The sequence below is a fragment of the Rhinopithecus roxellana genome, chromosome 15 (assembly GCF_007565055.1).
Source record: "Rhinopithecus roxellana isolate Shanxi Qingling chromosome 15, ASM756505v1, whole genome shotgun sequence".
Taxonomy (NCBI): Eukaryota; Metazoa; Chordata; class Mammalia; order Primates; family Cercopithecidae; genus Rhinopithecus; species Rhinopithecus roxellana.
In genome coordinates, this window is record NC_044563.1 from 79062397 (window position 1) to 79090376 (window position 27980).

The following is a 27980-nucleotide window of genomic DNA, read 5'->3' on the forward strand; positions in this document are numbered from 1 at the left end:
TTGAATTGTAATCCCCATAATCCCCATGTGTCAAAGGCAGGACCAGTTGGAGGCAATTAGATCATGGGGCAAGTTCCCCATGCTGTTCTCGCGATAGTGAGTCTCATGAGGTCTGATGGTTTTATAAGTGTCTGGCATTTCCCCTGCTTGTACTCACTCCATCCTGCCACCCTGTGAAGGAGGTGCCTGCTCCTCCTTTGCCTTCTGCCATGATTGTAAGTTTCCTGAGGCCTCCCAAGCAATGTGGAACTGTAAGTCAATTAAACCTCTTTCCTTTATAAAGGGTATTTCTTCACAGCAGTGTGAGAACGGAATAATACAATGGTCAAACCTCGTCTCTACTAAAAATACAAAAATTAACCAGGCATGGTGGCACACACATGTGATCCCAGCTACCTGGGAGGCTGAGGCATAAGAATGGCTTGAACCTAGTAGTGGAGGTTACAGTGAGCCAAGATAGCGCCACTGGACTCCAGCCTGGGTGACAGAGTGAGACTGTCTCTCAAAAAAAAAAAAGTGTATTAAAAAAAAAATATATATATATATATATAAACAAAATGTTGATATGTGTGGTGGGGTGGGTGAAGGAGTTTGTGCAAACTAAAAAGTCCAGTATCTAGGTTTTCAAATGCTGTTGTCAAGTTTGTCTCTCTTTTGGCTGTTTTCCTGTATTTAGGCTCTTTGTGTGGCAGCAAGAGGGACTCTGGAAGCTCAGGTTTACCTGTTTGTTTATGCCTAAGATAACATCAGGGCCAGGTATGGTGGCTCGCACCTATAATCCCAACACTCTGGGAGGCTGAGGCAGGAGGATTGCTTGAGCTCAGGAGTTCCAGACCAGCCTGGGCAACACGGTGAGACCCCATCTCTACCAAAACTACAAAAAAATTTAAAAATTAGCCAGGTGGGGTGGCTTGTGACTGTAGTCCCAGCTACTAGGGAGGCTGAGGTGGGAGGATCCCTTGAGCCCAGGAGGTTGAGGCTGCAGTGAGCTGTGATCATGCCACTACGGCACTCCAGCCTGGGCAATAGAGCGGGATCCTGTCTCAAAACACACAGAAACAAAAACAAAAACAAAACCATCAGGAGAATATCAAGATAGCCACTTTCCTGATCACTCTGATGAAACTCCCAGGGTGATTCTAACAGGCCCAGCTTGGGTCATGTGTTCATCCCAGAACCAATCATTGGTAAGGGAGATGGAATATTCTGATTGGCCAGGCAAGGTCAAGTCCCCAGCCCCAGGACTGTGATCCAAAGACAATGATATCACCTGCAAAGGTCTGATGAGCACTTTGTAATTGGTAAAGTGTGCAAATGTAACAATTATCACCTGTCCATAGCAGATTCGACCCTATATTAGAAGGAAAGAGAGTCTGTATTAAGTAAACTCTACCCTTACAGCAAAGAGAAGTAGAAGTGGATAACAGGGAGACTGACAGAAAAAACTATACAAATTCCACATAGAAGTGCAGCATTCTGGGACATTTGGTGTAGAGAAAAATAGTTCTACAAACTTTATTATGTAACATCATTATCATCATGATCTATTTAGAAAAGGTTTGGGGGTTTTTTGTTTTGGTTTTGGGTTTTTTTGGTTGTTTTTGTTTGTTTGTTTGTTTGTTTGTTTTGAGACAGGGTCGCACTGTGTCACCCAGGCTGGAGTGCAATGGTGCAGTCATGGCTCATTGCAGCCTCAACCTACCTGGGCTCAAGCAATCCTCCCACCTCAGCCTCCCGGGTAGCTCTGACTACAGGTATGTGCCACAACATCCAACTAATTTTTAAATTTTTTGTGGAGACTGAGTCTTGCTATGTTGCTCAGACTTGTCTCAAACTCCTGAGTTCAAGTGATCCTCCAACCTCAGCCAAAGTGCTGGGATTACAGGTGTGAGACTGAGAAGTGTAATATACATTTTAAAATTCACATCTGGAGAAGTCATCCTTGTCTGTGTGTTTAACTTGTCTGTCCAGAATGACTTTTTCCAAAGTTGCCAGGTAGCCAGTGATTTAACAGGGACCCTGTCCTAGTGGACAGTTAATCTCCTTCAGAAGATGATGTAGGTTTATTACAGGACAGCAAAAGTGAAAACTAAATTGATCATTTATACATTAAGCGCTATATACTAATTACATTTTCAGTTCCACACTCCAAAACAGAACATTGAATTGGGTGGGTCCCTTAAAGTAGGGCAATTCTCATGTTTACATGTTCAGCTTGCTTGGCCAGAACTTGCTACCCTAAAAATATACTCACTTTACTCACATGTAGGATGTAAACACATCCTTCATTGCAGATCTGTGTTTAATCTCTTGGGTTCTCTTTTGCAATTTCCTCATTAGTAAGTTGTGTGTTGGTGGAAAGTGCTCCCAGCAGTAAAAAGCACAAACAGGTGCGTAAAATGTGGATTATCATACTGACAGCACTTATCCCAGAAGATGACACATTTCACCCTTTTTCCATTTTACAAACAGCTCTGACATTAGATCCACCTGTTACTTCAGGACATTTCAGGAGCTTTTCCTCAGAAAGCCCAGTGTCCTCCCCAGCTGATCTGCTTCTCATCCCATTAGCAATGTCACTGCACTTTATGCCATGTGCAATCACATCCTTCCCCAAGTTATGACTATATAGTAGGGAGAAGAAAAGAGAAGGGAGGAGAAGGCAAGGGAGAGAATAATTAATTCATAGTTCATTTATTAACTTCCCACGCTTTGATTACTTGCCTGAATCCCTTTTCTTCATATTTGGGCTGTACAGTAAACTGATTCTTTTATTTTCTTCTGAGACAGGATCTTTCTAGGTCGCCCAGCCTGGAGTGCTGTGGCACCATCTCAGTTCATTGCAACCTCGACCTCCCCAGGCTCAGGTGATCCTCCACCCTCAGCCTCCTAGGTAGCTGGGACCACAGGTGCACACCACCATGCCTGGCTACTTTTTGTATTTTTTGTAAAGACAGGGTTTTGTCATGCTGCCTAGGCTCATCTCAAACTCCTGGACTCAAGCAATCCACCTGCCTCAGCCCCTCAGAGTGCTGGGGCATTTTGGGTAGGCATGAATCACCACAGCCAGGCAGTAACCTGATTCTTAATTTTGCCTAGGTAACTCATGGTTTTGGATCACCATTTTGTACTGATTTGTATACATCTCACAACTTCCTTGAATCTCTGTGCTATTTAGATTCCTACTCACAAAAAAATGATTACTATTTCCTTATATAGCTGTTTAATAGGAAATAAAATGGTAATATCCAAGGTATTCCTAATTCCAATGACCAACTAATAGAGCTCCATAAAGAATGTGGCTTTGCAGGAGTCAACCCACTAGTGGGAGATCAGTTTGCACACGGAATGTGTTAAGTTGGGAGGCAAACACCCATAGTTATCCACACATTCAAGGGTGCAATCATACCAGGAGAGGCAGCCTAGGAGAGAAAGATGGAGGAGCAGGTAGCTTAATGTGAAGAGGCAAAGGTTCACTGAAGTGTAGTAGGGAGTGGTCATGAGAGAGGAACCAGAGAGGTTCTGCTAAGCGTGGAATTCAGTAGTCCAACTAGAGGAAACTGGTTGTATTTGTTTGTTTTCATGGCAACCAAAGTAACTTCTAATAGGAAATAGGCCCGGTGGAGAAATGAAGAGAAATACAAATTCCCAAATTATTAACATCCTTAACTGGACCTTAGGAGAGTTAGTTGCAGAGTTTCTTTGAGTTAATCCTTATAGAAATCACTGGTTTTTAGATTTAACACTTTAAATCTTTTTTTTCCCCCCTCTGCAAGACACCTATTTGTCTGGGGAAGTTGAGAACTATCTCTGCATTGGTCATTCCTTTTTTCCTGCTTCTCCCACAAGCATCTCAACATGGGGCAGAGCCCCCATCCACCAGTACCACCTGAGGATCTGGAAACCACCCCTGAGGTGGAAGAGGACCAGAAACTGGAGAGAAAAACATCTGGATTGAAGACCTCAGTGGCTGAAGAGAAGAGGAAGACAGCCCTGGAAATGGTCCAGGCAGCTGGAACAGATAGACACTGTGTGACATCTGCATTGCAAGAGGAGGACTATACTTTAGGAAATTTGCTCACAAATATTGTGAGTCTTTATACATACATACATACATATATATATAGATAGAGAGAGAGAGACTTTATATATATATAATATATATAAAGATTCTATATAGAGAGAGGTCTCTTTTTCTGTATGTATAAGTGTGTGTGTGTGTGTGTGTGTGTGTGTCTATCACTATGTTGCCCAGGCTCCTGGGCTCACCTGGGCTTCCCAAAGTGCTAGGATTACAGGCATGAGCCATCACGCTCAGCCAGGACCACACTCTTTACATGTATTCAGAAGCCTCCTCAATCAATCTTTTTTGTTTTTTTAATTGCTTTTTTTTTTTCTTTTTTGAGACAGAGTCTCACTGTGTTGCCCAGGCTGGTCTTGAACTCCTGGGCTCAAGCAATCCTGCTGCCTTGGCCTCCCAAAGTGCTGGGATTATAGGCGTAAGCCACCATGCCCAGCCTCAATTAATCTTTATATTCTCATTTCCCAGTATATTCTTCATCCTTCTTGTCCATCTGCTTATCCTCAAAACCTCAGCTCAAAGCCCTAAGGCCTTAAGTCTGTTTCCCTCATTAGAACATGAGTTCAACATGGCAGGGTGGCTCACACCTGTAATCCCAGCACTTTGGGAGGCCCAGGCAGGAAAATTGCTTGAGCCCAAGAGTTTGACACCAGCCTGGACAACATGGGAAAACTCCATCTCTACAAAAAAATACAAAAACTAGCCAGGCATGGTGGTGTGCACCTGTGAACCCAGATACTCAAGAGGCTAAGGTGGGAGATCACTTGAGCCGGCGAGGTGGAGACTGCAATGAGCTAAGATTGTGCCACTGCACTCCAGCTTGGGTGACAGAATGAGACCCTGTCTCAGAAAAAAAAAGAAAGAAAGATAAAGAAAAAAAAGAAAATCTGTCACTCTTCCATCTTTTCCCCATACCTATCATTTATTCATTCAACAAATATTTATTGATTGCCTACTCTATGCCAGGCAGTGTGTGACTGAATAATTCTCCTGTTATAATAATAATGATAATAATTTAAAAGAGAATAATGTTTATCAGGACCAGCCTGAGCAACATAAGGAGACCCCATCTCTACAAAAAATAAAATTAAGTTAAAAAAAATCAGGGCAGCTTTGCGCAGTGGCAGTATCGTAGCCAATGAGGTTTATCCGAGGCGCGATTATTGCTAATTGAAAAAAAAAAAAATCAGGGCTGCGTATTGTGGCTCACACCTGTAATCCTAGCACGTTGGGAGGCCGAGGCAGGTGAATTGCCTGAGCTCAAGAGTTCAAGACCAGCCTGGTCAACATGGCAAAACCTCATCCCTACTAAAAATACAAAAACTTAGCAGGACATGGTGGCATACCCCTGTAATCCCAGCTACTCAGGAGACGGAGGCATGAGAATCGCTGAATCGCTTGAACCCGGGAGGCAGAAGTTACAGTGAGTCAAGGTAGTGCCACTACACTCTAGCCTGGGTGACAAAGCGAGACTCTGTCTCCAAAAATAAATAAACGAATAAAAATAATTATTTTTGTTGAGACGGTCTCACTCTGTTGCCCAGGCTGGGGTGCAGTGGCGCCATCTTGCCTCACTGAAGCCTCACTTCCTGGGATCAAGTGATCCGCCCCAGCCTCCTGAGTAGCTGGGAATATAGGTGCATGCTATCCTGCCCAGCTAATTTTTGTACTTTTTGTAGACTCTGGGTTTCACCATGCTGACCAGGCTGGTCTCGAACTTAGCTTAAGCGATCTGCCCACCTCAGACTCCCAAAATGCGGGGATTATAGGCATGAGCCACCGCACCAGGCCAAATTAAGTTAAATCAAATTAAAATTTTTTAAAAAGAATGTCATATAAATGGCATCATACAGTGATTAACTTTTTTCACATGCTATATTTAAATTCACAATCCATTTTGAATTAGTTTTTGTGTAAGATGTGAAGGTTAGGCTGGGCACAGTGGCTCACGCCTGTAATCCCAGCACTTTGGGAGGCCACGGAGGGTAGATTACCTGAGGTCAGGAGTTTGAGACTACCCTGGCCAACATGGTGAAACCCCGTCTCCTCCAAAAATACAAAAAATTAGCCGGCGTGGTGGCGTGCACCTGTAATCCCAGCTACTCAGGAGGCTGAGGCAGGAGAATCACTCGAACCCAGGAGGTGGAGGTTGCAGTGAGCCGAGATTTCACCACTGTACTCCAGCCTGGGCAACAAGAGCAAAACTCGGTCTCAAAAAAAAAAACAGATGTGACATTTAGGTCAAGCTTCTTTTTATTTTCTTTTGCCTATGGATGTCCAATTTCTACAGGGCTATTCATTGAAAAGACTATTCTTCCTCCATTGAATTGCTTTTGCTCCTTTGTCAAAAATCAATTTCTGGCCTGTTCCATTGACCTGTGTATCTGTCACTACTTCATACTGTTTTGATTACTATAGCTTTACAGTGAGTCTATAGCAATACAGTAAATCTTAACATCAGACAGAATGATTCCTTCCAGATTATTCTTCTGTTTCCAAATTGTTTAGCTATTCTAGCTCCTTTTTTTTTTTTTTTTTTTTTGAGACGGAGTCTCACTCTGTCGCCCAGGCTGGAGTGCAGTGGCCAGATCTCAGCTCACTGCAAGCTCCGCCTCCCGGGTTTACGCCTTTCTCCTGCCTCAGCCTCTGGGTAGCTGGGACTACAGGCGCCCGCCACCATGCCTGGCTAGTTTTTTGTATTTTTTTTAGTAGATACGGGGTTTCACTGTGTTAGCCAGGATGGTCTCAATCTCCTGACCTTGTGATCCGCCCGTCTCGGCCTCCCGTATTCTAGCTCCTTTGACTTTCTGTATAAATTTTAGAATAAGCTTGTCTTTACCTACAGAAAATCTTGCTGGACTCTTCAATTTTAATAATTTTAAAGTTTTCGTCATTTCATTTCTTTAATGTATATTAGTTTTTAAAATGATTTATTCTATTGTATGTCACACAGATGATCAGAAGACACCAAATTCCTATGTTTCTAAGAGATAGGGCAAGCCCTCTTTTGGCATGGTAGTCACCAAATAATTCCATATGTTATCTTTACAAGTGTTCCTTAAACCTCATAGCAACTGTAAGAGGAAGATACTAGTAGTTTTTCTGTTTTACACATGAGGAAACTGAGGCATGGATAGATTACGTAACATGTCCAGTGTCTCATAGCTAGAAAGTGGCAGAGTTGGGATTTGAACCAAAGCAATCTTGTTCCAGAACACATACTGTTATCCTCTGTGCTATGCTCTTCTGTTTGAATATAGTTATCACATCCAAGCAATTTTTATTCAGTGCCTATTATGTGCCAAGGACTGTTCTAGGTGCTATGTGGTCTAGATGTCCTATGGTACCCATGAGTAAAATAAAATAAAGCAGTGATTAAGACAAAATCCCAGCACCCATGGAACTTCTATTGTAAAGGGGGAGAATTTACTGTATTAATGCGATAATGATTGTTTCGTTGAAGTATTATTTTGTTATTGGGTTTATACTGAGAACACAGACACTTTAAATATAGGAGCTGGGATCTTACCCAAAAGATATGCTTATTCACTGGATATAAATACCATAATTCTACCAGTGTTCTGGGGACTGAAAAATCCCTTAGTTGGGAGATAGATATAAGTATCTTGGGCCAGGTGTGGTGGCTCACGCCTGTAATCCCAGCACTTTGGGAGGCTGAGGCGGGCGGATCACAAGGTCAGGAGAACAAGACCATCCTGGCTAACACAGTGAAACCCCATCTCTACTAAAAAATACAAAAACATTAGCTGGGCATGGTGACACGCGCCGGTAGTCCCAGCTACTCAGGAGGCTGAGGTAGGACAATCGCTTGAACCCGGGAGGCGGAGGTTGCAGTGAACTGAGATCGTGCCATTGCACTCCAGCCTGGGTGACAGAGCAAGACTCTGTCTCAAAAAAAAAAAAAAAAAAAAAAAAAAAAAAAAATCTTGACTTCAAACACCGTAGATTAGTCTTGACTATTTTGGAACTTTAGATAAATAGAATTATACAGTGTATTTTCCTTTCTGACTTCTTTTGCTCAACATTATGTTGGTAATTTGTTGCATGTAGTTGTAGTTTGTTCATTCTTGTTGTGCTATTCCATTGAGTGAAATAACCTAGCTTATCCATTCTATTGCATGTGGAGATAGAGATTGTCTCCAATGGCCGGGCACAGTGGCTCACGCCTGTAATCCCAGCACTTTGGGAGGCCGAGGCGGGTGGATCACTTGAGGCCAGGAGTTCAAAACCAGCCTGGCCAACATGGTGAAATCCCGTCTCCACTAAAAATACAAAAATTAGCTGGGCATGGTGGTGCATGCTTGTAATCCCAGCTACTCAGGAGGCTGAGGCAGGGGGATGGCTTGAACTCGGGAGGTGGAAGTTGCAGTGAGCCGAGATCGTGCCATTGCACTCCAGCCTGGGTGACAGAGCTAGACTCTGTCTCAAAAAATAAACAAACAAACCAAAAGAGATTGTCTCTAATATTTGACTATTACAAATAGTACATGATTATGGTCAGTTTTAATACTGCCAAACAATTTTCTAAAGTCATACCATTGTTTCATACTGCTTGCAAAAACGTCCTTTTGTTTTCCCTTATATTTAGCAAAATATTTTGTTGAGGACTTCAACTCATTTCATCTACAAACAAAAGTTTTAAAATCTATGCTTAGACCAAAGGGATGGAAAGAGAAGAGCAAAGACACAGGAAACCTGAGGGAAGAGGAAACTGGGATAGATTCAAGACTGGCCAGCCAGTTCTTCCTGTAAGATACTGTCTTTCAAGAGCTAAGCTTTGGGGATTCTAATTGTTTTAATAAAATACAGTGTTCCTTTACATAGTTGAACTGAATTGTTTTCCAACAAATATGAATTAAATTGCCTCATTATTTATTTAGGTTAAACAATTAAACTGAAAACTTAAGAGGAAAGAGACCTTGTACATTCTTCAACATTATAGCCTCAGACAAAACAGATGCTCAATAAATGTTTGGATAAATGAATGAATAAATAAATGAATCAGTTTCCTAAAACTTAGCAATTATCTATCATGACCTGATGTAGCATGGTTGGTTCATTATGCAGATACTAATCCTGTGTTTCAAATTCAATGATCCAGGCCTTTCTCCTGAGTCTACCCCAAGTACCATGAGACTATATTGGAGCTCTCTGGGGATTATACATACAGGATCAGTAGGCTGGACAACCTCACTCCCTCAGGCAGTCAGCCTGGCACTGCCCTTATAGAGATCCTGGTCAAAAAGTAGACCTAGGCCAAGCGCAGCGGCTCATGCCTGTAATCCCAGCACTTTGGGAGGCTGAGATGGGAGGATCACTTGAGGCCAGGAGTTTGAGACCAGCCTGGGCAACATGGCGAGACCTCATCTCCATTAAAAATAAAAAATGTAGCCGTGTGTGGTGTCATGCACCTGCACTTCCCAGCTACTCAGGAGGCTGAGGCGGGATGATTTCTTGAGCCTGAGAGGTCAAGGCTGCAGTAAGCTGTGATGAGCCTGGGTGACAGAGCGAGACTCTGTCTCAAAAAAAAACAGAGATAATTTATGAAAGAATACGTACACACACTCAGAATGATGCATGTGGCTTAACTGTTTACAAGTGTGAATAAGTGGCTCATTTACATAGAGTATCACATTTAATCGTCTCAAAGCCCTAAGGGGCTTGTTATCATAATCTTCATTTTATAAATGAGGCAGTTCAGAGAAATGAGGTGAGTTGCTGAAGGTCACAACCAGTAATTGTTAAAGCCTCAATTTAAACTTAGGTCTGTCTAGAGCCTGAGATTTTAAGAATTATGTGTGCATAAATAATTTAAAAATTAAATTTTCTTTGGCTCTCAAGGACATGTATTTTTGCGTCTGATTTCAATTAAGCTAAATACATTTGGTGCCTACTAGGTACCGAAGACATTTGTATAACTTAAGATAATATTACAATGTATTTACTTTCTCTAAGCACTCCTTCAGCTTCCCTGATTAGAAGGCAACTGGGTCTTGAAAGAAAACTTCTTTTCTGATATACAGAACAGAGGACTAGGAACCTGCATGAGTAGGTCTTAGGGTGAAGGAAGCCTCTTCAGAAGGGGAGATGAGGGAGAGAGGAAAATGAATTAGCAGGAAAAAGGAAAAAAAGGTATTTCAAGAGGGAAGCCTGAAAATTATTTCCATTGGAGCTTTCCGTGACTTGTTTTAATGACAGCCATCCAGGTTTTTCATTTCATTTATGTATTTACTTATTTATTTATTTATTTATTTATTTATTTATTTATTTATTTATGTTGAGATGGAGTCTCACTCTGTTGCCCAGGCTGGAGTGGAGTGGCACGATCTCAGCTCACTGCAACCTCCATCTCCTGGGTCAAGCGATTCTCCTGCCTCAGTCTCCTCAGTAGCTGGAACTACAGGCACCCACCACCACACCCAGCTAATGTTTGTGTTTTTTTTAGTAGAGACGGGGTTTCACTATATTGGCCAGGCTGGTCTCAAACTCCTGACCTTGTGATCTGCCCGCCTCGGCCTCCCAAAGTGCTGCGATTACAGGCGTGAGCCACCGCGCCTGGCCAGCCATCTAGTTCTTGAAGGCCAAAGAAAGCATAATAAACCTGAAGATCCTTGGCAGATCCTTGCATTGCTGGACTGCAGGGTGCATAAACACCCTGGATGACAGATGACGTGGCCGGCCACCTCAGGCCCATCCCTGCGCACTGGGTCTGGACAGTGCCAGCTCCTTGGCAACACTGCAGGCTGTTATGACCCTGTGCTGGGGCGGGGGCAGGAGGGCCGAGCACCAGGTGATGTGGCAACACCGCAGTCAAAGGAAAGCCATGCTAAGAGGCCGCTGCCCAGCAGTCCTGTGACAGGCAAGGGGACTGCAGGAATACTGGGGAAGAGGGGAGGGATGGAGGGGAAGGATCATTGTTGCACGGCTCTAGCCAGAAAGAAAATCTAAAATTCTGCTTCATGGCTCAGCTCCCAGCACAGCTAATGCTTGGAACGGACTAGTTGCCTGGACAGTTACAATTATTTGTCATAAGCACCTCAGGCCTTGGTGTTCAGTTTTCCTTTGCCCCTCAGTTTCAGATGGCCTACTGTGGCCCCTGCTCATGATTCAGACTGAAATAGCTGCCTGTTTTGCATGCCAGTTCAGGCTGTATTTCAGTTCTTGTTTCTTTGAAAGGACCTGTCAGGGAAGCAGTATGAAATGTCAGGTTCCGGTTTGGTATTCCCCCTCTAACTTCAACCTTGTAGCTTGACTTTTGCGGGATTCCCACTCATGCTCAGAGTCTCCTCATGCGAATAGGCTTATCTAATTCACAAATAGCTTGGTGATGTGATGATGCCTGGCCCTGTAAAATCATACTTTTTCACCTTACATCACCTTCCATGGACTGCCTGGAATTCAGATTAGTTAGCCATCCCTTGCTTGGACATGCTTACTAAAGATAGAGGATATTGGCCAGATGCAGTGGCTCATGCCTGTAATCCCAGCACTTTGGGAGGCCAAGTCAGGCGAATCATCTGAGGTCAGGAGTTCAAGACCAGCATGGCCAACATGGTGAAACTCCGTCTCTACTAAAAATACAAAAACTTAGCTGGGCGTGGTGGCACGCACCTGTATTCCCAGCTACTCGGGAGGCTGAGGCAGGAGAATTGCTTGAACCCGGGAGGCAGATGCTGCAGTGAGCCAAGATCGTGCCACTGCACTCCAGCCTGGGTGACAGAGTGACACTCCATCTAAAAAAAAAAAAAGGCCAGGCGCAGTGGCTCAAGCCTGTAATCCCAGCACTTTGGGAGGCTGAGACGGGCGGATCACGAGGTCAGGAGATCGAGACCATCCTGGCTAACACGGTGAAACCCCGTCTCTACTAAAAAAAAATACAAAAAAATTAGCTGGGCGAGATGGCGGGCGCCTGTAGTCCCAGCTACTTGGGAGGCTGAGGCGAGAGAATGGCGTAAACCCGGGAGGCGGAGCTTGCAGTGAGCTGAGATCCGGCCACTGCACTCCAGCCTGGGCGATAGAGCGAGACTCCTGTCTCAAAAAAAAAAAAAAAAAAAAAAAAAGGATAAGGCATTTCCAGTTATCAAGGAATTATCAATTTCTTCCTACAAAATAATTGAAGAGTCCTACATAGATCTTTACAATTGTCTGTGTAGAAGTTCAAACTCCTGAAAGTTGGCTAGTTCTTGTTCATATCTACCCCATACCTGTGTTAATACCGTTTACATTTACTCTTTCAGACACAGGGGAACAAGGTCCTGAACAAAGGAGGACTTGGTATGGTGCCACAACTGCTTCTGGCTTGGGTCTCTACAACTTTGGTGGAGCTTCCAAGAGCTCCATGTGGGGACAGAGCATTAGATGGTTGACAATATCTGTGGTCCGCAGGAGCCACTATGTGGAGGGCCCAGGGAAGAATTTGCCATTTTCAATGAAAAACACGTGGCAGTTACTAACTATGATGATTTTGTACTTAGGATCTGGATCTGTGGCAACTTTCTTTAAACACCAACTGCTTAAGAAATAAGAATGTTTTAGTTCATCCATTTAACAGACATGAAGAGTGTTTCAAGAGATGCAATCCCTTTGAAAAACGGATCAAACTCTTGAACTCATATAGCATACTAGATGTGTTTGTCAATAAACTTATGACATGAAAACTCAATCAGTCAATCAATTTAGCCTTGGGCATAAACAGATAATGGCTTCTCATTCCCCGTTTACAGTGGCCCCTCCTTCTCTTGTCTTTTCCAAATACAAGACCACTTAGATCTTTATCATGGTCCTAAGGAGCTGATGTTGAAGGTTATATGTAAGACATGGGGAACTTGAACTCAGAGGGGCGTGTGTGTGTGTGTGTGTGTGTGTGTCAAGGTCTCACTGCTGCCCAGACTGAGTGCTGTGGCACAATCACAGCTCACTGTAGCATCAACCTGCTGGACTCAAGCGATCCTCCTACCTCAGCCTCCAGAGTAGCTGGGACCACAGGTATGCGCCACTATGCTCAGCTTATTTTTTTTTTTTTTTTTTTGAGGCAGAGTCTCGCTCTGTTGCCCAGGCTGGAGTGCAGTGGCCGGATCTCAGCTCACTGCAAGCTCCGCCTCCCGGGTTTACACCATTCTGCTGCCTCAGCCTCCCAAGTAGCTGGGACTACCGGCGCCCGCCACCTCGCCCAGCTAGTTTTTGTATTTTTAGTAGAGACGGGGTTTCACTGTGTTAGCCAGGATGGTCTCGATCTCCTGACCTCGTGATCCGCCCGTCTCAGCCTCCCAAAGTGCTGGGATTACAGGCTTGAGCCACCGCGCCCGGCCAGCTAATTTTTTTTATATTTTGTAGAGACAGGGCTTTGCCATGTTGCCCAGGCTAGTGTTGAATTCCTGGACAAAAGCAATCTTCCTGTCTTGGCCTCCCAAAGTGCTAGGATTACAGGTGTGAGCCACTGTGCCCAGCCAGAATTGCAGATTTTTAAATACAGAAATTCTCAAGTGCTTTGCCCAGGAAGGGATACATTTGCCAACTTTTCTGGCTATTGGAGCAGGTCAGAGAGGGCTAATGTTCCTGTCAGAGGTGATAGTTTTACTCTGATCCCATTTGTTCATCTCTACACTTTCTGAAGAAAAGTCCCATTTCAGATGTGTATATGTTTTTGAATATTCTCATTCTTTAGAAAGCTCCTTTCTTTATGTCCTGAGTGAATTACTCCCATGTGTTAAGAGTTGGGAAGTTGCCGGGCGCGGTGGCTCAAGCCTGTAATCCCAGCACTTTGGGAGGCCGAGACGGGCGGATCACGAGGTCAGGAGATCGAGAACATCCTGGCTAACACAGTGAAACCCCGTCTCTACTAAAAAAAATACAAAAAACTAGCGGGGCGAAGTGGCGGGCGCCTGTAGTCCCAGCTACTCCGGAGGCTGAGGCAGGAGAATGGCGTAAACCCCAGAGGCAGAGCTTGCAGTGAGCTGAGATCCGGCCACTGCACTCCAGCCCGGGCGACAGAGTGAGACTCTGTCTCAAAAAAAAAAAAAGAGAGTTGGGAAGTTATAGGAAAGGTAGGGTCCAAGGAAATTAGTCAAAAATCAATCAAGGACCCAGCTGAAAGATAAATGAAGTTGAACAGTTCACAAAAGAGGAACTATATTGGGCTAAAAGACACGTGGGAAAATGTTCAACTTCACTAATAACAAAAGAAATGCAAATTTTAAAAACCAGGTACCGTTTCATCTGTAAAATTTGCAAAAGTTAAAAATGTGTGGCTGGGCGCAGTGTCTCACGCCTGTAATCTCAGCACTTTGGGAGGCCAAGGTAGGTGGATCATGAGGTCAGGAGTTCGAGACCAGCCTGGCCAACATAGTGAAACTCCGTCTTTACTAAAAATACAAAAATTAGCTGGGCATGGTGGCAGGCACCTGCAATCCCAGCTACTTGGGAGGCTGAAGCAGAGAATTGCATGAACCTGGGAGGCGGAGGTTGCAGTGAGCCAAGATTGCACCACTGCACTCCAGCCTGGGCGACAGAGTAAGACTCCATCAAAAAAAAAAAAAAAGGGTTGGGGGTGGTGGAAAAATACCCAGTACTGGCAAGCATGCAGTATGGTGGCTGTCTTTATGCCCTGCTAGTAGTGGGCTACATTGATTGATACCACTTTTAGGGAAACCATCTGATGAGACACGTCAATCATATTCCTGCTTAAATTATCCTGAGGAAGTTATCCAAAACATATACAAAAATTTATCACAATGATGCAGTGTTATTTATTTTAAAAAATGGGAATAACTTAGGTATGAAAAAATATGAGACTGGTTAAATAAATGATAATATATTCTCACAGTAGAACACTAATGCAACCATTAGGAAAGATGCTTTGTTTTCTAGTACCATGAGAAAATGCTTTTTTACAATCCAGGCTGGGGTGCCGTGGTACAATCTTGGCCTCCCAGGTTCAAACGATTTTTGTGCCTCAGCCTCCCTACCGGGATTACAGGCGTGTGCCAACACACCCAGCTAAATTTTTAATATTTTTAGTAGAGATGGGGTTTTGCCACGTTTGCCAAGCTGGTCTTGAACTCCTGGCCTCATGTGGTCCGCCCACCTGAGCCTCACAGAGTGTTGTGAGTCACCGCGCTTAGCCTATTACAATGTTAATTAAAAAGTGTAAAATACATAATTGTATTTACAGTCATCCCTCAGTATCTGTGGAAGATTGGTTCTAGGACTCCCCCTGTCCCCGCAGATACCAAAATCCACAATGCACAAGTTCCTTCTTTTGTTGTTATTGTTGTTGTTGTTGTTTTGAGACGGAGTTTCATTCTTGTGGCCCAGGCTGGCTGGGTCTCGGCTCACTGCAACCTCTGCCTCCTGGGTTCAAGTGATTCTCCTGCCTCAGCCTCCCGAATAGCTGGGATTACAAGGCGTGTGCCACCACACCCAGTTAATTTTTGTATTTTTGGCAGAGACGGGGTTTCACCATGTTGGCCAGGCTGGTCTCAAACTGCTGACCTCAGTTGATCCGCCCACCTCAGCCTCCCAAAGTGCTGGGATTACAGGCGTGAGCCACCACACCCGGCCACAAGTTCCTAATATAAAATAATGTAGTATTTGCATGCAACCTACTCACATCCTCCCATATACATCTCTATGTTACTGACAATACCTGATGCAATGTAAATGCTGTGTGAATAGTAGTTTTACTGTATTGTTTAGGAAATAGTGGCTGGACAAAAACAACCTGCGCATGTTCAGTACAAATGCAGCCATCTTTTCCTTTCTCAAACATTTTCAGTCTGTAGCTGGTTGAATCCCAGGATGCAGAACTCACCGATACAAAGAGCTGACTGTACATTCTAATCTCAGTTATGCTAAAAAATAAAACATAGAAACAAGAAAGGGATAAAATATATTAATTCATTAACAATGGTTGTCTTGAAATAATTCGTAATTTTTTTCTTCTTCCCTTTTCCCCTTATTTTTCTGTAATAATGACATATTGTCTTTTTTTTTTTTTTTTTTTTTTTTTGAGAAGGAGTCTCGCTCTGTCACCCAGGCTGGAGTGCAGTGGCCAGATCTCAGGTCACTGCAAACTCCACCTCCCGGGTTTACGCCATTCTCCTGCCTCAGCCTCCCGAGTAGCTGGGACTACAGGCGCCCGCCACCTCACCTGGCTAGTTTTTTATATTTTTTTAGTAGAGACGGGGCTTCACCGTGTTAGCCAGGATGGTCTCGATCTCCTGACCTCGTGATCCACCCGCCTCGGCCTCCCAAAGTGCTGGGATTACAGGCTTGAGCCACCGCGCCCGGCCGACATACTGTCTTTAGAATAAAAACTTGTATTTAGGCAGGGCACAGTGGCTCATGCCTATAATCTCAGCACTTTAGGAGGTCGAGGCAGGAGGATTGCTTGAGCTCAGGAGTTTGAAATGAGCCTGGGTAGCATAGTGAGACTCTGTCTCTACAAAAAATTTTATTTATTTATTTATTTATTTATTTATTTATTTATTTGACAGAGTCTTGCTTTGTCACCCAGGCTGGAGTACAGTGGTGCAATCTCGGCTCACTGCAAACTCTGCCTCCTGGGGTTCAAACAATTCTCCTGCCTCAGCCTCCCTAGTAGCTGGGATTACAGGTGCACATCACTGCACTCAGCTAATTTTTGTATTTTTAGTAGACAGAAGGTTTCACCATGTTGGTCAGGCTGATCTTGAACTCCTGACCTCAAATTATCTGCCCGCCTCAACCTCCCAAACTACTGGGATTATAGGCATGAACCACCACATGCGGCAAAATTTTAAAAAATGTTTTAAATTTTATTGAAAAATCACAAGCAGCTACAGTAATCAAGGCTGTATGGTACTGGCATAAGGATAGACACATAGATCAATGGCAGAAAGTTCAGAAATAAACTGTTAGCTTTATGATCAACTGATTTTCAAAAAGGGTTCTAAGACAATTCAGTGAGGAAAGAATCATCTTTTCAATAAATTGTGCTGGGACAACTGGATATCTACATGCAAAAGAAGAAAGTTGGACCCCTTCTTTACACCACATACAGAAACTAACTGAGCTGGATTATAGACCTAAATGTAAAAGCTAAAACTATAAAATTTTTAGAAAACAAGAATAAATCTTGATGGCCTTAGGTCAGAGAAAGTCTTCTTAGATATGACCAAAAGCCCAAACAACAACAAAAATAGACAAATAGGACATCATCAAAATTAAGTACTTTTGTGCTTCAAAACACAGAATCAAGAAAGTGAAAAAACTCACAGAATGTGAGAAAATATTTGCAAATCATGTATCTGATAAGGGACTTGTATCCAAAATAAATAGAGCTCTAACAACTCAACAATAAAAAGACAAATAATCCAATTGAACAATGGGCAAAAGGCCAGTCTCAGTGACTCAGGCCTGTAATCCCAGCACTTTGGGAGGCCAAAGCGGGCAGATCACCTGAGGCTGGGAGTTTGAGATCAGCCTGACCAACCTGGTGAAACCCTATCTCTACTAAAAATACAAAATTAGCCGGGCATGGTGGCGCATGCCTGTAATCCCAGCTACTTGGGAGGCTGAGGTAGGAGAATTGTTTGAACCCGGGAGGTGGAGGTTGCGGTGATCCGGGATTGCCATTGCACTCCAGCCTGAGCAACAAGAGCAAAACTCTGTCTCAAAAAACAAAAAGAACAAAAAAAAAAAAAAAAAAAAAAAGAAAGAAAGAAAGAAAGAAAAATGGGCAATGAGTTGAATAGAAATTTCTCCAAAGAAGATATATAAATATTGCTGCCGTAACAAACGTAGTGGCTTAAAACAATACCACTTTATTATCTTACAGTTCTTGAAGTCAGGAGTTCAACATGGGTAGAAATGGAAAGTGACTGCTAATGAATATAGGGCTCCTTTTTGGGGTGACGAAAATATCCTAAAATTAATCGTAGTGATTTTTTTTAGTAGAGACAATGTTTCATCATGTTGCCCAGGCTGGTCTCAAACTTCTGGGCTCAAGTGATCTGCCTGCTTCGCTGGTTGCACAGCTCTGTAAATAAACCAAAAACCATTTTGTATATCCCCACCTTGGGTTGTTTGGGGTTTTTTGTTTTTGTTGTTGTTTTGTTTTGTTTTTGTTTTCCTTTTTTTTTGTTTTTTTTTGTTTTGTTTTTGTTTTGTTTTTGTGACAGGGTCTCACTTTGTCACCCAGGCACATACAGGCTGGAGTGCAGTGGCACGATCACAACTCACTGAAGCTTCAACCTCCTGGACTCAAGGGATTCTCCCACCTCAGCCTCCCAAGTAGCAGAGACACAGGCGTGCGCCACCATACCTGGCTAATTTTGTTGAGAAATGAGGTCTCTTTGTGTTGCACAGTCTGGTCTCCAACTCCGGGGCTCAAGTGATTGTCCCACTTCTGCCTTTCAGAGTGCTGGGATTATAGGCATGAGCCACCATACCCAGCCTGTATGAGTACTTTAAATGGGTGCATTGCATGGTATGTAAACTACATCTCAATTAAGCTGTTAAAAAATAACAAATGAATGACTCCTAAGTAGGATGCCATATCAATTTAACAAAAACACACCACAAATGGCCTTAAAGAATAAAGGAAATGTATTGGGTCATTCAACTGAAAAGTACAGAGGAAATAAAGACTTCAGGTGCGATACAGTCAAAACCTCCTCCCCCAGCAGTTGGAGCTCCAACTATACATGCTGCTACATAATTGAGGGAGAGTGAAATAGATATTGTGGAGACAACACCCACTATGCCCATCCACTACGGTCCTAAGGGCAAGGATAAAACAGGTGGCTCACGGCTGGGTGCAGTGGCTCATACATGTAATCCCAGCACTTTGGGAGGTCGAGGCAGGCAGATTACTTGAGTCCAGGAGTTTGAGACTAGCCTGGGCAACATGACGTGTCTCTATAAAGAATACAAAAAATGGCCGGGCGCAGTGACTCACACCTGTAATCTCAGCACTTTGGGAGGCTGAGATGGGCGAATCACGAGGTCAGGAGATCGAGACCATTCTTGCTAGCATGGTGAAACCCCATCTCTACTAAAAACACAAAAAATTAGCCGGGCCTGGTGGCGGGCACCTGTAGTCCCAGCTACTCGGGAGGCTGAGGCAGGAGAATGGCGTGAAACCAGGAGGCAGAGCTTGCAGTGAGCCGAGATCGTGCAACTGCACTCCAGCCTGGGCGACAGAGCTAGACTCCGTCTCAAAAAAAAAAAAAAAAAAAAAAAAAAATTTAGCTGAGTGTGGTGGCACACGTCCATAGCCCTAGCCCGGGCAACAGAGTGACACCCTGTCTCTACATTTTTTAAATAAATAAATAAATTGAAAAAATATATATAGTAAAAAAGAAGAACACAGAAGGGCAGGCCTGGCATGGCGGCTCATTCCTGTAATCCCAGAGTTTTTGGAGGCTAAGATGAGAGGATCACTTGAAGCCAGGACTTTGAGAACAGCCTGGGCAACATATGAAGACCCTGTCGCTATAAAAAAAATTTTTTTAGGCCGGGCACAGTGGCTCATGCCTGTAATTCCAGCACTTTAGGAGGCCAAGGTGGGCGGATCACCTGAGGTCAGGAGTTCGAGACCAGCCTGACCAACATGGAGAAGCCCCATCTCTACTAAAAATACAAAATTAGCCAGGCGTGGTGGCACATGCTTGTGATCCCAGCTACTGGGGAGGCTGAGGCAGGAGAATCGCTTGAACCTGGGAGGTTGAGGTTGCAGTGAGCTGAGATTGTGCCATTGCACTCCAGTCTGGGCAACAAGAATGAAACTCCATCTCAAAAAAAAAAAAAGAAAAAAAAAAATTTTTTTAAAAATACTTTGGGAGGCCAAGGCAGGGAGATCACTTCAGCCCAGGAGTTTGAGACCAGCTGGGCAACACGGTGAAACCTTGTCTCTACTAAAAAGCAAGCAAGCAAGCAAACAAACAAACAAACAAACAAAAACACTTTTTTTAATCCAAAAGAGGGGCTGGGCATGGTGACTTACTCCTGCAATCCCAGTACTTTGGGAAGCCAAGGCAGGCAGATCACCTGAGGTCAGGAGTTGGAGACCAGCCTGGCCAACATGGTGAAACCCCATCTCTACTAAGAACACAAAAATTAGCCAAGTGTGGTGGCGCACGCCTGTAATCCCAGCTATGTGGGAGGCTGAGGTGGGAGGATCGCTTGAGCCCAGGAGGTAAAGGTTGGGGTGAGCCAAGATCATACCACTGCATTCCAGCCTGGGTGACAGAGTGAGACTGTGTCTCAGAAAATAATAATTAATTAAATAAATAAATCAATCAAAAAGAAAATAAAGAAAGAAAACAGAAGGGCAAGCTCAAAGACAAATAGCAGAGCATGTGTGTACCGGTCAGTCACAGGAGCAATTCTCAGGAGGCCGAAGCCCTCTTTAGACTAAAAAGAGAAACAACTAAGGACAGTAATGAAGAACACTGTCCTTTAAACACTTTAAAAGTGTTTAGGATTGATTGCTAATGGAGCATGAAAATGTTCTAAAATTAGATTGTAGAGATAGTTGCACAGGCCTGTAAATATACTAAAAATGATTGAGGCACGGTGGCTCACATCTGTAATCCCAGCACTCTGGGAGGCTGAGGAGGGCGGATCACCTGAGGAGTTCAAGACCAACCTCATCAACATGGTGAAATCCTGTCTCTACCAAAAAATTAGCTGAGTGTTGTGGTGCACACCTGAAGCCTCAGCTACTCAGGAGGCTGAGGTAGGAGAATTACTTGAACCAGGAGCTGGAGGTTGCAGTGAGCTGAGATCTCACCACTGCACTCCAGCCTGGACAACAGAGTGAGACATCGTCTCAAAAAAAAAAAAAAAAAAAAGCTAATGATCATTGGGCACAGTGTCTCATACCTGTAATCCCAGCACTTTGGGAAGCTGAGGTGGGCGGATCACCTGAGGTCAGCAGTTCAAGACCAACCTGGCCAACATGGTGAAACTCCGTCTCTACTAAAAACACAAAAAGTACCCAGGCATGATGGCGGGTGCCTGTAATCCCAGCTGCTTGGGAGGCTGAGGTGGGAGAATCACTTGAATCCGAAAGGCGGAGTTTGCAGTGAGCCGAGATCGTGCCACTGCACTCCAGCCTGGGCAACAGAGCAAGACTCCATCTCAAAAAAAAAAAAAAAAAAAAAGATTGAACCGTACACTTGAATATCTGTATTGCTTTTTTTTTTTTCTTTGAGACGTAGTCTCGCTCTGTCTCCCAGGTTGGAGTGCAGCGGCATGACCTCGGCTCACTGCAAGCTCCGCCTCCCAGGTTTATGCCATTCTCCTGCCTCAGCCTCCCGAGTAGCCGGGACTACAGGTGCCCACCACCACACCTGGCTAATTTTTTGTATTTTTAGTAGAGACGGGGTTTCACCATGTTAATCAGGATGGGCTCGATCTCCTGACTTCATGATCCGCTTGCCTCCCAAAGTGCTGGGATTACAGGTGTGAGCCACCAGACCTGGCCGAATATGTGTATTCTTTAAATGATGTGTGAATACCAGGCACAGTGTCTCATGCCTGTAATCCTAGCACTTGGGGAGGCTGAGATGGGAGGACTATTTGAGCCCAGGAGTTTGAGACCAGCCTAGGCAAAATAGTGAGACTCCATCTCTACTGAAAAAACAAAACTAGCTGGGCGTGATAGTATATGCAACTGAAGTTCCAGCAACTTGGAAGGAGGCGAGAGGATTGCTTGAGCCCAGGAGGTTGAGGCTTGAGGTTGCAGTGAGTTTTGATCGTGCCACTGCACTCCAGCCTGGGAGACAGAGTGAGATTCTGTCTCAGGGAAAAAAAAAAAAACACTTAAATAATATGTGAATTCTATTTCAATGAGGCTGGATTTCATTGTTTAGAGCAGGTAGATATTAATCTAGTGCTTGGGCATATGGAGCCAGAAGAAGGGAATTAAATGTAAATTAAAGCCCAAAATATGGGAAAGATAGTAAGTGGGCCTCTGTATATTTCAAGGAGTTCAAGACTCTTGGGCCCAGATAAATTACCTCCTAGGGCACTGAAAGAACTTGTAGGTGTAGTAATTATTTAAACTAATTTGTGAGAAATTATGGAGAATTGGGTGAGGGAAGAGAAGTTTTGGACACAAGCACACATGGATATTTTTTTTCTTTTTGAGATGGAGTCTCGCTCTGTTACCAGGCTGGAGAGCAGTGGCATGATCCCGGCTCACTGCAACCTCTGCCTCCTAGGTTCAAGCAATTCTCCTGCCTCAGCCTCCCGAGTAGCTGGGACTACAGGCACGGGCCACCACGCCCAGCCAATTTTTGTATTTTTAGTAGAGACAGGGTTTCACCATTTTGGCCAGGATGGTCTCGATCTCTTGACCTCATGATCCACCCACCTTGGCCTCCCAAAGTGCTGGGATTACAAGCATGAGCCACCTCGCCCAGCCCCCACACATGGATTTATTTATTTTGTGCATTTGTATATGTTTAGTTTTATTGTACCAAAGCAACTTGTACATTTTTTTGTTTTGTTTTGTTTTGTTTTTGTTTTTGAGACAGTCTCACTCTGTTGCCCTGGCTGGAGTGCAGTGGCATGATCTCAGCTCACTGCAGCCTCTGCCTCCCAGGTTTAAGTGATTCTCCTGCCTCAGCCTCCCCAGTCGCTGGGACTACAGGCACACGCCACCACACCTGGCTAATTTTTTTTTTTTTTTTTTTTGAGACGGAGTTTCGCTCTGCCACCCAGGCTGGAGTGCAGTGGCCAGATCTCAGCTCACTGCAAGCTCCGCCTCCCGGGTTCACGCCATTCTCCTGCCTCAGCCTCCCTGAGTAGCTGGGACTACAGGTGCCCGCCACGTTGCCCGCCTAGTTGTTTTTTTTTTTTTTTTTTTTTTTTTTGTGTGTTTTTAGTACAGACAGCGTTTCACCATGTTAGCCAGGATGGTCTCAATCTCCTGACCTCGTGATCCGCCCGTCTCGGCCTCCCAAAGTGCTCGGATTACAGGCTTCAGCCACCGCGCCCGGCCAATTTTTTTTTAAATTTATTTTTAGTAGAGACAAAATTTCACCATGTTGGCTAGGCTGGTCCCAAACTCCTGACCTCAGGTAATCCACCCTCCTCAGCCTCCCAAAGTGCTGGGATTACAGGTATGAGCCACTGCACCTGGCTACAAAGCAACTTGTACATTTTTAATGTTTAAAACTGAGCATCTGGGCCAGGGGTTGTGGCTACCTTCTGTAATCCCAGCCCTTTGGGAGGCCCCAGCAGGTAGATGGTTTCAGTTCAGAGGTTTGAGATCAGCCTGGGCAACATGGTGAAACTCCGTCTCTACAAAAAATACAAACCTTAGCCAGGCATGGTGGCGCACACCTGTACTCCCAGCTAGTCGGGAGGCTGAGGTTGGAGGATCGATTGAGCCTGGGAGGTTAAGGCTTCAGTGAGCTGTGACTGCCTTATTGCACTCTAGCCTAGGTGACAGAGCAAAATCTTGTACCAAAAAAACAAATAAATAGGCCAGGTACTGTGGCTCACGCCTGTAATCCCAGCACTTTGGGAGGCCTAGGCAGGTGGATCACGAGGTCCGGAGTTTGAGACCAGCCTGGCCAATATGGTGAAACCCTGTCTCTACTAAAAATACAAAAATTAGCCAGGCATGGTGGCGCATGCCTATAGTCCCAGCTACTCAGGAGGCTGAGGTAGAAGAATAGCTTTAACTCGGGAGATGGAGGTTGGAGTGAACTGAGATCAAGTCCCTGCACTCCAGCCTGGGCGACGGAGTGAGACTCCATCTCTAAATAAATAAATCAATGTAAAACTTTATTTTAAAAGTGTTATATTGGCCAGACGTGGGTGGCTCACGCTTGTAATCCTAGCACTTTGGGAGGCCGAGCTGAGTGGATTATCTGAGGTCAGGAGTTCGAGACCAGCTTGGCCAACATGGTGAAACCCCATCTGTACTAAAAATACAAAAATTAGCTGGGTGTGGCATGCACCTGTAGTCCCAGCTACTCGGGAGGCTGAGGCAGGAGAATCGCTTGAACCTGGGAGGCAGAGGTTGCAGTGAGCCAAGTTTGCGTCACTGCACTCTAGCCTGGCAACAGAGTGAGACTCCGCCTCAAAAAAACAAACAAACAAACAAACAAAAAATCAAAAATTCGCCTGGCATGGTGGCGCATGCCTGTAATCCCACCTACTCAGGAGGTTGAGGCAGGAGAATCACTTGAACCCAAGAGATGTAGTTTGCTGTGAGCCGATATCACGCCACTGCACTCCAGCCTGGGTAACACAGTGAAACTCCGTCTCAAAAAAAAAAAAGTGTTATCTTAATGATGTCCATTAAATATGCCAAAGGAGAAGCCATGTTGTCAAAATGCCTACTTAACCCACCGAAGTATCTCAAATTCTCCCTTTGCTGATTTTCTATAATCCCATTTTTTAATGTTTTTTTCTTCCCTTTTTTCTTTTTTTTTTTTTTTAAGGTACAGTCTTGCTCTTTTCCCCAGGCTGGAGTGCAGTGGCACGATCTTGGCTTACTGCCACCTCCACCTCCCAGGTTTAAACGATTCTCTTGCCTCAGCCTCCTGAGTAGCGGTGATTACAAGGATCCGCCACCATGCCTGGCTAATTTTTGTATTTTTAGTAGAGACAGGGTTTCACCGTGTTGGCCAGGCTGGTCTCAAACTCCTGACCTCAAGTGATCCCCCCACCTTAGCCTCCCAAAGTGCCAGGATTACAGATGTGAGCTACCGTGCCCAGTTTCAATTCACATTTAACTCCCTTCTCCTGGCCTTTTTTTCCTTTTTTTAAAACAAGAGAAAGTAGATGGATACATGTTGGTAAATGCTAACTGTTCATGTTCACATAGAGACACAGTGAACTCTCTGAGCCCAACACACAGAGAAAGGGGGAAAAAAGCAAGAATTCTATGCATAACTGTACAGGGGCCTAGCACCCTCCAGCTTCCAGCAGAGCGAAGGGAGTAGGTTTTTCTTTTCTCCCATGGAGCTTTGTGGTGTTGATTCCATACAGTTTTTGTTCAGACAAGAAGGGATAAAAATGAATTTGGGATGGAAAGAGATAGAGACTCTTGTCCCACTCTGTTCTGCTCAAGGTGCATCCCCTCAAAATAACACCCATGGTATAAAGAAAAGAAACCTCAGAAACAGTGTGACTGGTCACAAGAGGGAAAAAACAAAAAGACTGCAACTTGCTCCCAGGAATGCGATACTTTTTTTTTTTTTTTTTGAGACGGAGTCTAGCTCTGTCGCCCAGGCTGGAGTGCAGTGGCACCATCTCGGCTCACTGCAAGCTCCGCCTCCTGGGTTCACGCCATTCTCCTGCCTCAGCCTCCCGAGTAGCTGGGACTACAGGCACGCACCACCACGCCCCGCTAATTTTTTGTATTTTTAGTAGAGACGGGGTTTCACCGTGTTAGCCAGGATGGTCTCGATCTCCTGACCTCCTGATCCGCCCGCCTCGGCCTCCCAAAGTGCTGGGATTACAGGCGTGAGCCACCGCGCCTGGCTTTTTTTTTTTTTTTTTGAGATGGAGTCTTGCTCTGTCGCCCAGGCTAGACTGCAGTGGCGTGATCTCGACTCACTGCAAGCTCCACCACCTGTGTTGACTTCATTCCCCTGCCTCAGCCTCCCAAGTAGCTGGGACTACAGGCCCTCGCCACCATGCCCAGCTAATTTTTTTGTATTTTTAGTAGAGATGGGGTTTCACCGTGTTAGGCAGGATGATCTCGATCTCCTGACCTCGTGATCTGCCCGCCTCGGCCTCCCAAAGTGCTGGGATTACAGGCGTGAGCCACTGTGCCCAGGCCCTGTAGTTTATATTTAATTTATTTATTTTTAAGAGACAGAGTCTTGCTTTGTCACCCAGGCTGGAGTGTAGTGGCAGGATCAGGTCTCACTGCAGCCTGGAACTCCTGGGCCCAAATGATCTTCCCACTTCCAGCTCCTAAGTAGCTGGAATGACAGTATTGCAACACCATGCCTGGCTAACTTTTTACTTTTTAAAGAGATGGGGGTCTCACTATGTTGCCCAGGATGGTCTCAAACTCCTGGGGTCAAGCAATTCTCCCGCCTTAGCCTCCCAAGGTACTGAGATTATAGGTGTCAGCCACCGTGCCTGGCAGCCCCAAGTTTTGACTCTTATCCCAAGATTTAGTTTTTGGTCCAAGTGAAAGAGGGCACTTCTTTATTGTTTCTACAGACATTGAAAAGACAGTAGAACATTATGAACAACTTTTTATGAATATAAATTTAACAACATAAATGAAATGAATAAATTCCTGGAAAGACACAAATGACCACACTGACTCAAGAGAAAATAAAATACCTGAATAGTCCTATATCAATTAAATAAACTGGATTTGAAATTTAAAATCTTAGGCCCTGGTGAGTTAATTGTTAACAAAATATTAGCAAATTGAACTCAGCAATATGTAAAAAGGATAATACAGCCTTCTAAACTGAGTTTGTTCTAGGAATGCAAGATGGGTTTAACATTTGAAAAGCAATTAACGTAATTCACCATGTTAGTAGAATAAAGGAGAAAAACCATATGATTATCTTAGATGCATAAAAAACATTTAACCAAATTCAAAACCAAAATTTGTAACAATAACAATGAAAACACCCCAAACCCAAACCTTCACCAAGACTTTTTTTGCCCACGATTCACCTTGTAACCTTACTTCCGCACTTTGTGCTGTGCACCAGGGATCTCTCTCCATGGCCAACCCTAGAGGAGTCAACACTCAACCTTAAACAAATATTTGGGGCCTGTTAGGAGCTGTCGTGAATAGGCAGATGAAGTCCTTACCTTATAGAGTTTATCTTCTTGGAAACAGGCTTGATTTTATTAAGGGTTCTGGAAGGACTCCTTTCACTTTCATTCTATCCATGCCACTTTAAAAAAATCTGTAGGTGGTTTTCTGAGCTTCATCCTGTTGAGCAATGAGATTTGTGATCTGGTTGTTGGACTTTTCTAGCAGCATGGCCCTGAAATGCCAGTCTCCACTACTGCCTCAAAAGAAGAAACCAAGACTGCCTCATGCTCTGAGACCAGGGAAGACATCTACCTCTCTGGGCTTGCAGAAGAAGACAGAAAACAACCAGCAGGAAGCAATTGAATGTATTGATGAAGTACAAAATGAAATAGACTTAATGAACAAGCCAGTGAGGAGATTTTGAAACTAGAAAAGAAATATAGCAAACTCCGCCAACTATTTTTCCCAAAGAGATCAGAGTTGATTGCCAAAATCCCAAATTTTGGGGTAACTATTTGTCAACCATCCACAAGTGTTTGCACTGCTGGGGGAGGAGGATAAAGAGGCACTGCATTATTTGACCAGAGTTGAATTGACAGAATTTGAATATATTTATTAGGTTACAGATTAGATTTTTATTTTGATGAAAATTCTTACTATGAAAATAAAGTTATCTCCAAAAAATTTCACCTGAATGAGAGTGGTGATCCATCTTCAAAGTCCACTGCAATCAACTGAAAATCTGCAGGGAATTTGACAAAGCATTCAAGTCAGACACAGAATAAAGCCAGAGTGAGGAATCGGAGAGGTTTTTTTACCTGGTTCACTGATCATTCTGATGCAGGTGCTGGGGAGTTAGGAGAGGTCATCAAAGATGATATTTGGCCAAACCACTACAGTTCTACTTGGTTCCTGATACAGATGATAAAGAAAAAGAAGATGATGATGATGATGAAGGGTTGGAAGATACTGACAAAGGAGAGGAGGATGAAGGGGGAGATGATTAATAGAACTCTGATGGATTCCAAACTCCCTTTTAAAAAATGTTCCCCATTTTGTGCTGGGCGCGGTGGCTCACGCCTGTAATCCCAGCACTTTGGGAGGCCGAGGCGGTGGATCACGAGGTCAGGAGATCGA

At 44.2% G+C, this 27980-nt stretch overlaps 2 pseudogenes; both read left to right on the top strand.

Moving 5' to 3' along the window:
• Positions 1 to 204: 204 nt before the first annotated feature.
• On the top strand, positions 205 to 27850 carry LOC104665587 (annotated as a pseudogene).
• Positions 5191 to 5321, top strand: LOC115893820 (annotated as a pseudogene).
• Positions 27851 to 27980: the final 130 nt, after the last annotated feature.